This window comes from Pseudonaja textilis, chromosome 3, assembly GCF_049901715.1.
Source record: "Pseudonaja textilis isolate UNSWEBS1 chromosome 3, rPseTex1.2, whole genome shotgun sequence".
Lineage (NCBI taxonomy): Eukaryota > Metazoa > Chordata > Lepidosauria > Squamata > Elapidae > Pseudonaja > Pseudonaja textilis.
In genome coordinates, this window is record NC_141992.1 from 152,493,065 (window position 1) to 152,508,473 (window position 15,409).

Here is a 15,409-nt window from a genome sequence, read left to right on the forward strand (position 1 = left end):
AAAACAGCTGGTTCTATAATATTTTCAAGTTCATTATTTGGAAAATTGAATTCTAAAATCTACAAGATAACAAAGACACATCAGTTTTATGCTGCAGGATATCTCAATGACTACCTAGGCATATCTCTATTTGTGTATGCATGTGCATATATGAGTGTTTGTGCAAAACATATATACACAAAGAGAAAATGAAAACCCTTCTTTTTTTCTTTTTACTCCAATGCATTCAAACTCAGTTTTAGTAAAAATCATTTAGTCTATCATGAACAGTTGAATTTTAATACCAGCTTATAACCTGCCTCTATATTTACATTTTGTGAACTTAATGTGATAAGTGTTTAATTAATCTTGTTCTAACTCTGCAAAAATTGATTTAATAACAAATTCACAAGCTCTGAAATCATTTATAATGGGGTGTGTGTGTGTGTGTGTGTGTGTGTGTGTGTCTTTGTATCCATCCAAACAGGCATGTTATGCAGAATAAGACAGTGAAAAGTATTTTAAGTAACACAACAAACGTTAATGAAAGTTAGTAGACAAAGTGAAATTGTACTAATTTACAATGGAAATGTTAGCTATTGAATTCAGAAAGCTATTTAAATCGATGTGTATCAGTAATAAGAAGGTGGAGAGGGGGAAGTTAAGAATACAGTTTGTTGAGAATCCCTGCTCTGAGAATCATGTTCATGCAAGCATGAAGCTATGATGGCTGGCGTTGTGTTGTTCTCCAAAGACTGGAGGGACTGTATTAGGCTTTGTCATTGTGAGAGCTGTTAAACCTGCAAAGTGATAGGTGGCTGTGGTCAATATGTGAATTTGCTTGCTTAAAAGAAGATTGATTCAAGTCACAGTAGGAAAGTAAATGGGCTTCAGCTGGAGAACGGGGCCTACTGCAGCTGGCCAGGTTAAGCTGCTTTGCTTGTGGTTTCAATTTAGGCAACAAAGGAAGGTTACGTTGTGCCTTCCATCTTTTCACAAGCCCTGCAGCTCCCATGACAAAATACACATAAAACACAAATACGAACTGCCAGCATTTTTCTGACACTCTGCTTTTATGTAAATCACTGCTGCATGAACAGCTTTCTTGTAACATCAAGCAGGACTCTGCTTAGAAAAATCTGTAAAACCTAGATAGCCTACTCCAGAGGTGGTATTCAGCAGGTTCTGACCAGTTCTGGAGAACTGGTAGTGGAAATTTTGAGTAGATCAGAGAACCATCCAATACCAACTCTGACTGGAGATTTTATAGCCTCCTTCCCCTGTCATGCCCACCAAGCCACGCCTACAGAACCAGTAGTAAAAAAAATTGAATCCCACCACTGGCCTACTCCTGTAAAATTTGATCTTTACAAGAAATGTTGTGAATTAGTGACAGAGAAGACAGAAGTACTCTTGTTACTGTGGATTCAGAAAAAACTTTAAGAGTCCACACCACTAGGACAATGATGGGCTTTCCCCAAACCATCACAGTCCATTCTCAAGAGGGAATTTCAACACTGTCTCAAATGCAATATGATTTAAGAATGGAGCACATTAACCTCTTCTTTGTCCTAATCAGATCACACTCTATACAGCTTACCAGTGCTAACAATCCTGCAGGGCTCATGGACCTATTCATTTGTTCTTAATATATTCTCTTGGTTTCCTGAATTTACTGGCCAATAGCTAGGGTACAAGTACGATTACAACTTCTGGAAAGCGAAACTGGCCTTTAGCAATCAGCAAAATGATTTTTCAAAACAAAAAATACCCCTTCTGATTGTGCTGAAAATTAGCTTACTTGTTCCTCATTTGGTTATAATGACTGCACAATATTGCTCATGACTGCAGGTCTATTCCTGATAGATATAAAGATAGATGTAAAGATAGATCCAAGGGCCATATACATTTTTCTACTGGAGACTGATAGGACAATTGCAAGATATATGAACATTGTTGACACTGCTGGTACACCTTTTCCCAAATATTCCACAATAAAATAGCAGTTCAGTGGGCACTTCTGGCCACAGTTGTCTCATCCTCACCTAGTTGTCCAACTCCCTTGCCTGAGGCCCATAGCTATAGCGATGCCTCATTTCCTTATGCATTTTCTCTGATAGGAAGTCATACCAAGTCATACCAATTTCAGTTCAAAATAAAAGAATAAAGCACATGTTGTGCATATATTCCCATGGAATATGTTTAGCCACCATTCTCTAGATCACGGGTGTCAAACTGGCTGCTTCATGTTGCCATCATTTGACGTATCACATTTTTTCCTTTCACGAAGCTGGGGTGGGCGTGGCCTGCGTGTGACACATCTGGCCCGCGGACTGCCAGTTTGACACCCCTGCGTCTAGATGAATGATGTTAGTGGCCTGAGTTTTAAATTGGGTTGTTACTCATTTTTAAGGAAATAATAAATGCATGAGGTACAACAGTAAGAGAAAGCCACAGTTCTTAGACAGCAGAACAGCTATGGGAAATAACTAGCCAGCTTTTATGAATGGAAATAAAAAAGACTGTAAAATTGTATCACGATTGTGTGGAGCTGTCATGTACTTCACCAGTCAATTCAACAGGCCAAAGGAAAGGGGTGAAAAAAAAAAAGATTTTGAAGAACTGATTCCCTCCCACAAGCAAATCCTGAGCAAGTAAATAAGTTAGTACTAGGTTGCTGGGCTAGGGAGTCAGATTCTGCAGAGATTCTCAGTCACCCAGGATATGGTTGACCCAAAGGAGGCAACTGGACTTTCTTGTTTTTTCTTTGAAGACATTTTGCTTCTCATCCAAGAAGCACTGACTGGATGGTGGGGAGTGGAAGGATTTATATTCCTTACAGACAGCTGAAAAAAAAAACAAGAAAGCCCAGTTGCCTCCTGAAAAAAGTACCTCTGAGACAACCATGACCTGAATGACTGAGAATCTCTACAGACTTTTAGCTATACAATTTGGGATGAACACCTTTTGAATAATATGGCAGTAGGAATGGCTCTCCCAAAATTGCAGATTACAGGAACCATTAGCACTACTCAGGTGACTCTGATGACATAGATAAACCATCAAGTGCTTCAAGGACCCTCTAAAAGGATGCAAATGACCAGTTGTCTGCAAGAAATATAAATCCTTCCATTCCCCACCACCCAGTCAGAGATGAAGAAGCTTCTTGGAGGAGAAGTGAAATATCTTCAAAGAAAAAAACAAGTAAGTCCAGTTGCCTCCTGAAAAAAGCACCTTTGGGGCAAGGGAGTCAGGTGTAAAGCCCAGTTTTCTAGTCAGTCAGGGGTACCATCCCCATCCCATCACACAGAACAGTTCCCCAATGCAACCCAACTACTTGACCACAAGTTCTGGCATAAGGTACAGAAGATCCATCAGAAAACTCTGACAGCTTTCCTACAGTACCCCCAGGATCCCATCACCAAAGGCTGATGGTAAAATAAGGGTGGGGGCTTGTGGCTACATCGTTTGGGACTAGTCGTCGGTATGTCCTTGCTCTGGTGAGTAAAGACAACCATCCTTTTGGAAAGGCAACGTCTAAACACCCACAAAGGCCACCAAGGTGGCTGCGTTATTTGAAGGGGCTCCTGCATTTGCTCCGAGCGGCTGGGCTCCAAAAAGAAACGGCAGAACTCCGCCTCTCCTCCTTCGGTATTAACGCGGCACGCAGAGGGTTAGGAGGGTTGGCTGACAGCCTTTCCCTCTGCGCTTGCACACACGTGCCTACAAAGGCACGCACGTTAGAGCGCCTCAAACAGAGAAAGGCTCCGCTGGTACTCCGGGGTACGCATAACAGACCGCACGCTGCCGCTGTGGCGATTGAAGCGGTTTCCTCACGGATGCGGATTAAACAGCATCCTCTGCCGACGCCGCCTCTTCTGCTGCTTCTCCCTCGCATCTCTTCCCCTCACCCCACCCCAGCCCCCCACCCCGCCTTTGGGCTTCTGCCTTGCGTGCTCCGCTTGACCGATCGCCCCGGGTGCATATCTCCCAGGGTAAGCGGGTGGGGAGAATCCGGGGGGACGGACGGACATGGGCTGCTCGGCTGACTACACTCCGAGGAGAAGAAGGCGAAGCTGCCAAGTGGCACGTCGCGCGCAGCCCCCCTCGGTACAAAGGGCCGCTGCCTGCTTTCCCTCGGCTTTCTGAGGCGGAGGCGGCCGCTGTTATCACCGCACTGCTGCGGTATTTGGCCGGTTCTAGATTTGCTGAGGGCGAGAAGAGAAGCTTGTTCCCCCCACCCTCCTCTCCGGTTCTTCAGCCCTTCGGTTCCTTTCCATATTCCTGATGGTATCCGGTTGGCGCTGGGTGGGGGACAAAAGCCCAAGTCGTCTGGAAGGTGAATATCTTTTTCTTTCTCTTTCTTTCCTTTTTAAAAATAAAATAAAATAAATGAGACTGGAGGAGGGGGTGAGGGGGGGCGGTGAGGGGTGGGTGTGTACGGAAAGACCGAACGAGGGAGAGAGACCGTCTCTCTCTCTCTCTCTCTCTCTGGGCAGGGAAAGAGGCGCACGCAAAGCTTTTTTTTTTTTTTTGCGAGCCTTTCTTCTGCACTAATTTCCGCGGCGTCCTTCCGAAAGGTGGATGCTCCGTTGCCTCTCGCGGGCCTCGTTGAGAGTATAGCAATGGAGTTCTCACAAGTGTCCGTGCTGAGAAATATTGCACGGCCGAAAGCGGAGCAGCAGCAGCAGCAGCAACCAGCGTTTCCCATTCCCCTCGCTGGCTCTGCTCCCTGTGGTTGGCTAAGGGGCTCACATTTCTCCCAGAAACGTAACGGGCATCTAGGGCTAAGCGGCGTCCCTCTCTAGTCGTTGGGTGGCTGGCTGACTCTGCGCGCGCTTGCGCCAGGCTTTCCGAGCGGATTCAAACGCAGGGAGCCTCCCGGGAGCCTCGAACCTCGGTTAAGCGAGGGGGAATCGGTAAACTCGGGCGCCTGTTCCGACGGTGGGGACATTGGCCTGTCATTCGGACGCTCCGTTTGTATCCGGGCAGCGGTTCCCCCCTTTGTGGTGCGTGCGTCCCTTACCGCCTCTCCACCCCCATCCCCCGCATTGGATATGTCAAAGCCTGACAGGATTCATCCTGTGTTAAACGAATAGCGTTAAATAAGTAGCTTGAATGCGAGCAATGACCCCTGCGCAGGACTTGTGGGGGCGAGGACAATTGTACTTTCATCTAGCACAAATGCAGCCGCTGGAGAACCTTTTAGGAGACAGAAATGAGAGGCAAAGCTACCGGCCCCGGGGCAGCTGCATTGCTCTTTTTGACGACGACGCTGATAATGATGGGGCTCTGTTTTTGAACAAAGATGCTCAAGAGAACTGGGCGGGATGCTTCCCTATTTCTTTATTCCTCCTTTTGCTTCTCACTCTATTCGCCCTGTTTAAGAACAGTATTTATGTTTAACCAACTATTTAAGTTTCTTAAAGTTATATTTAAAATGTAAAGTTATATGAAACAGGATAGGCTTGAGTGTGCATAGCAATGCCTTGTGTGATGTCTTCATCATCACTATCACCAATGGTCAACAGTATGCAATAGGGAGATCTTTTGTGGGGTGAAGTCAGATATTAAGTTGGCCAAGAGGTTCACTCTTGGAAATAAAGTACAATGCTGTCAAGATGCACAAAGGAGGGAAGAAGATTATGAATATGGCTTGGTGCTCTTTATGAGTACAATTATTGTCAGGTTTCCAAGTTATTTCAAACAATAATACTTGTAATAATGAGGATCTGATGGTATGCTGGAACAACATACATGTTTGCCAATAGAACAAATTCAATTTTTGCTAATAGGTAATAAAATGTTACTTATTGATTATTTAATATTTTTAATCAGAAACAACATGCAGGTATATTTTTATATGAAAAATACCAACATACCACTTTCAGTTGATCTATTTATAGAACTGAATAGAATTAGAATGATGAATAGAATTAGAATGTTAGACATGCATATTTTAATATTAGAATGAGACATAAGCAATCATTCTCATGTCTAAGTAAAATAAGTAAATAATTTTCTAATTGGCCTGAAAAAAATATAAAAATTCTATATGGTGATATATGCCATTATGACTGAGGACTTCAGCTAAGGAGAGACAACAACAATATTTTATCACATTTTTCAGATAAGGATGATGTATACTACTGATGAACAGTAAACAATATCATCTTAATTCAAATGTTACTTCCTTGAAATTGTTATCTTTATTAAACCTTATCACAAGATTAAATCAATGTTATTTACACCTAGATATTAATGAAAACTCACGTATAGTTGATCAACCTTGTAAAAGGCATATTTATTAAAGGGCACAGATATTAATGACCATTAATTAAAATAAAAATTTTATCTGGTAAAACATGTTTTTATATTTAAAAAATTATGATTGAAAAACCAGTCATATAAAGCTGTCAAAAAGTAGATCTAAGTCAATTTTATGCAATATTTATTGAATATAATAGTTTCTTTATTGTCCTTTTCTAGTACTTTAGTATTATCCTTAATTACTTTTAAAACTGGAAATAATTAAAGCAAATAGTATGTTTTATCCATAAACACTTTAATCATTTTAATCATTATCCAGAACTGAACTTTTATAACAATTAAAAAAAATCTAACTACTTGCCTAATCTGTTATCTTATCGAACCTTTTGTGATATCTATGAATGTGAATTTTAAATACTTTATAAAATATTTTAAAATGTAGTATGGACACAAACTGGACTGAATTCATTATGATACATAGGATTTCAGGAAGTAATTGTGAAGTATAGCCATTTCCAATTTGGTAATATCCAACCATGGTGAGCCTGACTCTGAAGGACATTGTGCTGGGAAAGATTGCTGCAGAGTTTTTATATATATTTTAAGTCCTATGTGGTAATATTTCGGTAAGCTATTGTTATATAAATATTTGTTCTCTATGCCTGTAATAGATAGATCTAATAACAGAGACTGGCCACAGTGTTATTTTAAACATTGCATAGGTATCATAAAATATTTAGGTATTCTTTATGATATTGAAATATGGCCAAATTGAGCAATCTTCATCATTATTATTATAGTATCATCATTTGGTAGAAAAAAATCAAATACTTTAAATACTTTCAAAAAGTACTATATTTGATAAAAAAGTTGAATTTTAAAATACTGAAGATTATCTTTGCAACTAAAAGGCAAAATAAGATATATTAGATTTACCTGAAAGAGCATACCACTCTACCTATGAAATTCTCTTCATGTTCATTAACTAAGGCAAACATTGCTAAAATTAACAAAAACCTTATCCATAATTCTGTTTTCTCTAAAAAAGAAAGCAGAATCTGTTCATCTTGCTAATAAGTTCAGGTATCATTGAGATTATTTAAAAATTCTCTCAGAAGAGAATTCCATAGAGAGAACAGATAATGAAGACAATCTTGACTGCACATTGCACTAATTCTTTTTAATAACAGTGGCCTGGAGAAAACATTTTCTCCATCATAGCTTTAACTATGGAAACTATACTATACTATAAAACAGTGAACTCGTGTTATTGTTTGGAGCTATTTGGATATCTTTCAACAGAATGACTTATAAAAGGGAGCATTCCTTTAGTTGTAATAAATAGGCAATTATCTCTTGATTATTGACTGGGTTCAAAGATAGTGTTGAGATATGAATTGGGTTGTTCTGTCATTTGCTGAACGGATCACAATGACTGGATAACTATGATACTATGGTACATGATTTATAACCCATTTTGACATGTGATATTAAATAAATAAACTATTGTTTTATAGCATCTGGAAGAAGAAACTTGAAAGTTGTCTAGTACAAATCAGCCACTTCACAAATTGCTCTTCCTTTCTTTAGTGACTGGTTCAGAATAGCAGGATGTATGACAGAATGTGGTGGTTACAGTCAGGGTTGGGATTCAAATTTTTAACAACCAGTACTATGGGCATGGCTTAATTGGTGGGCGTGGCTTGGTGGTCATGTGACTGGATGGACATGACTTGGGGTTCATGTTATTGGCTGGGTATTGCCAACTCAATATCACTCACATTGAGGCACGCATCTCATCGCCTGTCCTCTCATGACTGCGGGGATGCTGCAACAGTCATAAGTGTGAAAAATGGTCATAAGTCACTTTCTTCAGTGCCATTGTAACTTTGAATGGTCACTCCACACAAGCAAAGTACCAGCAAAGGAGGGGACAAAAACTCCAGAGACGTTCCTGAGACAGGAAGTCTAGTCCTGCCAAGAATGTAATAAGGGTTAACAGAGAGGCAGTTTCTGTAAGCAACACCAGAATGTTTTCTTCCTGCCTTCCTTATAGGATTAGGCCAGTAATCTGTTCTAACAACTGGTTCTCCAAACTGCTTAGAATGTTAACAACCAGTTCTAGTGAATAGGTGCGAACTGGTAGAATCCCACCCCTGGTTACAATAGATCGCAGTAGCTCAAGAGGAGAATGATAAATATTGTGTGAGTTGTACTTTCAGTGTACAATTCTTAAGAATTCAAGAGATTTCTGTGTTATTCTGAGCATCATAAAATACTATTCTTATGTTTTAACTAGCTATGTTAACTGTTCTTCCAGCTGGAATTTCAAACAAAGTTCTCCACACTGTAGAAGTGGGTTGAGTGGGAAGGAGTAAATTGTACATGTAATGAAATACTTTATGTGTGAGACTTTGGGGTTATAATTCATATATATCCTAGTGAAACAACCAGTTGGCAAGGATTAAGCAGATTTAGTATTTTTCCTTTTTTATAATGACCAGGTAATGTATTTCTGTATATTCTTGTTACAGAGTTGTGGTTATGGCTCTGTAATGTGATTGGTAAAGGGGAATGTTAACAATGAACTTTCAAATTTTTGTTTCCCATTGCAGTTAGTCATTTTGTTATGCATGTGTAACAATACACAGACACTACTATTGTAGTTTTGGCTGATGATGAAGGAAATTGAATTAAAGTCTAATACATATGGAGGAACTTTCCTCCCATGTTTATAAACTATAAGCAGAATCACATATAAACCAATGATATACAGGGAATCCTCAATGACAATAATTGGGATTAATATTTCTCTTGCTAAGCAATGCAGTTGTAAAACCCAGTCGCATTGCTTAGAGGTGACAATCTCTGCAGTTCCAAGTTGCTGTTGTGAAGTGAATTCCACAGTCATTAGGCAAGGTAAGTTCTTGCTAGCTTTCCACAACTAAAGTCAGTGGGGAAGCTAGCAGGAAGTTGCAAGTCACAGCCTGGCAGGCAAGTAAATGACTGCTCCTGGGTTGGGAAAAGAGAGTGGCTGCATGGGAGTGCTGGGGAGGTGTGCAAGAGTGTGGGAATGTGTGGGAGAGAGGGCTATAAGCTCGGGAGATGTGCAGTGGTATAGTGAATGCTGGGAAAGGTGTGGGGGGGTACAGTGTTGGTGTGGAAGGAATGTGAGTATGTAGAAGGTGCTGTGCGTATTGGGGACAGTGCAAGGTGTGTACAAGTGTCAGGTGCAACTTGCTTGTACAATGTAGAATGGGAGTGTGATTGGATGAAGGAGACTTATCTAGCAACTTGCAGTCTTCCCTGCCAGCTTTTCCGTTGTCATTTGAAGAAACTGTCAGGAAAGGGTGAAAATGGCAATCACATGATTGCAAGGTGCTTGGAAATCAGTTGTAAATGCAAATAAGTTGCCAAGCACCCAGATCATGATCATGTGACCATAGGTTCTGAAATGGGGATCGTTCATAATAGTCCTTTGACACTTGTGTAACTTTGAACAATCACTGAACAGATAGTTTTAAGTTGAGGACTACCTGTAAAAGTCTTCGAAGAGACAATAAACCCAGAAACTTTTTTTAGACCAGTGGTTGCCAACCAGTGAGCCGCAGCCAACTGGTGGTCCACGAGAAAGTTTTGGTGATCCACAGAGAAATGGCACCCCCAGAGCATCCCCAAAGCAATTAATCCAGGCTGCGCGGGAACGCAAGGCTACGCCACCCACATGGCCATGGGAACCCTCCCCACCCACTCACTCCTTACTTGCAAACTTGCCTGCTAAGTTGTTATTTTTCCTTTTTTCGACCATCAGCTGTTCTGCTGTGCTGGGAGATTTAGATTAGCTAGAAAGCAGGAAACCGTTGAATTTCTTGCTTCCTAGCTAATTTTTAGATCTTCAGCTCTGCTTTTAAGCAATGCTGAACCTTCCTTAGGACTGAAGCTTCTATTTGTCACGGCAGACTGATGTAGCCAAAGGCAGATAGATAGATCTCTGAATGAATCTGTGATTCTGTGAGCAACTCAATCTGCCTGCCTGCATTGCTCTTTTTAAAATTAAAAAAACAATATTTACATAAATATTTATAATATTTATATACAAGCCATGCCCAGTCAGTCACATGATCACCAAACCGCACCCACAAATTAGGCCATGCCCACAGAACCTGTTGTTAAGAAATTTGAATCCCACTCCTGCCTCTGTGTGTGTGTGTGTGTGTGTGTGTGTGTGTGAGAGAGAGAGGGGGGGGGTTAGATCAGATCTCTCTCTCTCTCTCTCTCTCTCTCTCTCCCACCAATGTCAGCAAGCCACCGTCAGTCAGAATTCATATTAGTGGTCCCTGGGATTTAAAATTATGAGTTTGGTGGTCCCTGAGGTCCAAAAGGTTGATGACCCCTGTTTTAGACCCTGCGCTATATACAAAATTGTGCTTCTCAGTAACAGACTCATATTACCCACATAATACTCTGAGACCAAAAGCACTACAAAGGTCTGTTCCTATATTTAAAAAAGAGCTAATGATATGTCCTTTTGTCAAGTGCAAACTTCCCAAGACTTATGGATTTTCTATGTCTGTGAGCAATATTAGAAAATATGATGAATATTTAAATATAAAAAGTTCATTATTAGAAATTTTTAAAATGATACAAGGAGGTAATTGGGAAATTTGGAAAACATTGATAAATTGGCCAAATAAAATTAATGGAAATTAATTAGTATTAATGTAAAGAGACTATGAGAATCCAAGAAGCAACATTTATTTTTAGCATATCTCAAATTGTTAAGGATAGATATTTCTGATCTGTAGGAAGCCCATGTGATAAAACAGTAAATCTCTATTAATGAAGGATTAAGTGGCAGGTTTAGCTGACATATACCTCAACAACAACTAATTTGTCACTATTTTGGTTTAAAAAATATTTCCAATTGATGAACAGCAGGTTATTACTGATAGAAAATGGGTGTTATTTAATTTGTGTGATAAAATAGTTGGAACTATAATAGCTATGGCTAATGTTTATGGATCAAAATTAAAATTTCTTTTTAAATTTTAGCAATGTTTTTGACACTTGAATGAATGCATTTATGATAAAGTGGTAATAGGGGAGATTTTAATGAAATATTAGATCCTGAGCTTAATAGAAATACACCAATATTAAAAAAAATAATGAGGGAAATAAAAGTCTGTTGTGTTGGAGTTTGTTACTTGGAATGCTGACACCTATATGAAAGAATTGAATTTATTAGATCCTTGGTGTTTGATGTAACCAACTAAAATAGAATTCATATTTTATTCAAATGTGCATCAGAATTTTTTTAGGTTAGCTTATTTTTTACTACCATTGACTTTATATCATCAAGTTGAAGAGTGTAAAATTAATGTTTGTTTTATATTACAAAATAGTGGAATTATTTTGAATTGTTTGTTTCAGAAACCACTCAAGATATTGAAAAATTGCTATTACAGTGTTTTCGTATGGAATAATAAATAATTTGTTCAGCAGATGTGGGTAAAGACTTTGCAATACTTTGATTTCAATTTAAAAACATTGTTCCTGCCTTTTTGAATGGGAATTATATAAATCTTATATCCAAGGATGAATTTGCTGCTTATGTATCATACAAAAGTAAGATTAAAAAAAATCTTAAGAGCAGTGCTAGAAAATAGATTATAGCAAGTGATATAATTTGTTACTAAGAATAGTCAAATGGGGTTTATAAAAATTAGGCAAATAGCAGGCAACATAGATTTAATAGACTTGAATAAAATGAATAAAAATGAAGACCAATTTGTAATCTTATGAAATGCTGAAAAAGCTTTTGACACAGTATGCAGGCAGTACATATGTGTTATATTAAATAGGTTTGGATTTCTTAATTCATAAAATGGATTAAGATACTATATGAGTTTCCCACTTCTAAAGTAAAGGTTAATGGTATGTATTCTGCTACTTTTCCACTACAGTATTTAGAGGAACTAGACAAAGATATCCACTTTCACCTGACTTTTGATATTTGTTTGGAACACTTGGCTTGTGCTATTAGAGAATATAGGAAGATTTACAGAGTACTGTGATATTCAGTTTATTAACATAAACTGGTTTTATTTGCAAATGATGTTTATTTCTAAAGCTAACATTACTACTCTAACATTAATACAAATGAAATATGCCTTTAGTAGTATAGTAGAATACTTTATTAAGTGGTTCAGATTGGAGTTGATGCCAATAAGTGAAATTTTGGTTAGTCATACATTTAAGGAATATCTATTCTGTATATGTACTGAATCCATTAAATATTTAGGTATGTGTGTACAAAAAGAGATACTGTAACTCAGTGACCCATAATATAAATTATAGCATAATGTTTGAAAAATCTTTCAGGACCAGCTCCTTGCCAAACCAATAGTCAGTAGCCACAGTCATCCCCATCTTCAAAAAGGAAGATCCTAGCCTAGTTGAAAATTACAGACCAATCTCTTTATGCTGCATCACCTGTAAAGTCATGGAATCAATTATTAACCAATCCATTATCCTCCACTTAGAGACAAACAACCTGCTCTCTAAAAAACAATTTGGTTTCAGAAAAAAAACTACCCTGTAATCTGCAACTCTTACACTGCAAAAACATATGGACTACACAACTCGATCAGGGGAAAGCAATAGATGCAATTTACATAGACTTCTGTAAAGCCTTTGATTCAATGGTACATGACAAACTACTCCTAAAACTAAAATGTTATGGTATCTCTGGACACCTGCATAACTGGATAGAAGCATTCCTGTCAAACAGACAACAAATGGTCAAAATTGGGAGAATCCTATCAAATTCTGTACCTGTCAACAGTGGTGTCCCCCAAAGCAGTGTTCTAGGACCAACTCTCTCCATACTCTACATAAATGACCTCTGTGATCATATTAAGAGCAACTGTGTTCTCTTTGCTGATGATGTAAAGCTATTCAACACCACGGACAATACTGCTGCCCTTCAAAAAAGACCTCGACTATGTATCAGAATGGTCAAACAAATGGCAACTTCAAATCTCAACAAATAAATGCCCTGTCTTACATATTGGCAAAAAAAAATCAAAAAATAAAATACAAGCTGAATTTTAGACCTAGACAACCTAGAACTATGCCGTCTTCGGTCTGATCTAAGTAATAGTACATAAAATTATACATTGCACTGTCCTACCTGTCAATGAATACTTCAGCTTCAACCATAACAATACAAGAGCACACAATAGATATAAACTCAAGGTAAACCACACCAAACTTGATTGCACAAAATACGACTTCAGCAACAGAGTGGTCAATGTCTGGAATACTCTGACTGTGGTTTCTTCCTCAAACCCAAAAACTTCAACCATAGACTGTCTACTATCGACCTCACCCCTTTCCTAAGAGGTCTGTAGGGGGCATGCATAAGTGCACCAATGTGCCTACCGTCCCTGTCCTATTGTTTCTTTTTATTTTTATGTATCCATTTCATGTATTCATAACTATGTTTACACTTATACCTGTTATCTTATAATTGCTTGACAAAATAAAATAAATAAATAAAATATATGAGAAAATTTCTGGAGAAAAGTGAATACTCCCAAAAAGAATATTCTGTATTTTTCAAGTTTTGGGAGAAAGTTGCAGATTTTATAAGTGTGACTATGCCACAAAAGCTAACATTTTCAGAAGTTCCTATTTTCTTGAATTACATACCTAGTACATGGAATTTTACTATTGGGCAATATAAATAGATTCTCTGTGCCTTTATTGTAGTTAAAAGTTTGGAATTGTAAGCTGGCAGAGTATCTTTGTTCCAGTCACTCTCAGTCCAACACACCTCACAGGGTTGTTATAGGGAAAATAAGAGGAGGAAGGAGTATTAGGTATGCTTACCATGTTATTTATAAAAATAATAAAAGAGGAATAAAAATAAATAAATTGCAACATTGGAAAGAGAAAAATATGGCCACATTCCAAATACTCTGAAGACTTGATTATACTATTTTCTTGCTACTTATGAACCGGTTGCCCAAAGAAATAAACTTTGTATGATAAGTATAATGAAATGAGGGACTCATACAGTAGGTTAAACATGTTATTTTTTCTGTTGTATTTTTCTTTGCTTATTTTTTAATCATTTGTTTTATATTTTTTGATATTTTTTTCCTGTTTTTTTCATTATAAAGATAATGGTGTCTAGCTTGACTCTTATTCCATGGATGTGTCCATTAGCTTCCTTGGAAATAATAATGGAAGTGATTTGCTGCTGTACATGTTTGGGATGCTACTTCCGTTTTACAGTTTGACATTTTCTGCTTAACTAGAGTTAAATTCATGTGAAATTTTGTACTATAGAATGTTTATACTTTTAGATTATTAATATATGTATTAAATGTATTAATGTATTAAATTCCCATGTATTACAGCAGGGGTCTTCAAATTTGACAGCTTTTAGATTTGTGGACTTCAACTCCCAGAATTGTTCCTCCAGTCATGTTAGCTCAGGAATTCTGGGAGTTGAAGTCCACAAGCTGTCGAGTTTGAAGACCCTTGATTTACAGGGAGGCATTGTCAGATTTAACTCACAATCTGTTAAAGAAATCTGGGGTACAGGGCAGTATTAATAACGATAATTGAATCCAGACAATTAATTTACAAGATTAAACTATAGAAGTATGAAGGTATCTGTTGGGCTTTCAGTATGTTAAAAAGTAAAGCTATAAAATAGAAACAAAAATATAAAACCACAATTTGTTTTTATTTGTTATATGATCTGAAAAGGACATTTAGTTCAGTATCTCACTTGCTCATCTCCTGAGCTATTTAAATCTTAAGCCAATAAATCCATTGATCAGAAATGCCTACGAGCATGATATATAGTCCCAGAAGTATGCATTAAAAACTTTTATAATGCTTTTGAGTAGTAGCATTTGTCTTTGAAACTTCAGCTGATATACTACTATCTATAGAGATATGATATAAAAAGAATTACATGTGATTTACTAACTTTAGAGAACATTTTCCCTAATCAGAGGTAAATTAATCAAATTGAATGCCTGCTTCTCTAGAAAAGAAAAACTGCTACAGCATAATAGACACCATACAATGGAGTCTGGCAAATGTAAATGAAGACATGTGTAGAATATATACCTACAATTAT

At 37.9% G+C, this 15,409-nt stretch overlaps 1 protein-coding gene across 1 annotated transcript in view; it reads left to right on the top strand.

Moving 5' to 3' along the window:
• Positions 1 to 3,566: 3,566 nt before the first annotated feature.
• The window catches only part of DLGAP1 (DLG associated protein 1), a 284,261-nt gene continuing 272,418 nt past the window's right edge, over positions 3,567 to 15,409 (top strand). Inside the window, exon 1 of the mRNA XM_026699154.2 lies at positions 3,567 to 4,318. The gene's annotated coding sequence lies outside the window, so the exon portion shown is untranslated. The remainder of the gene's footprint in view (positions 4,319 to 15,409) is intronic.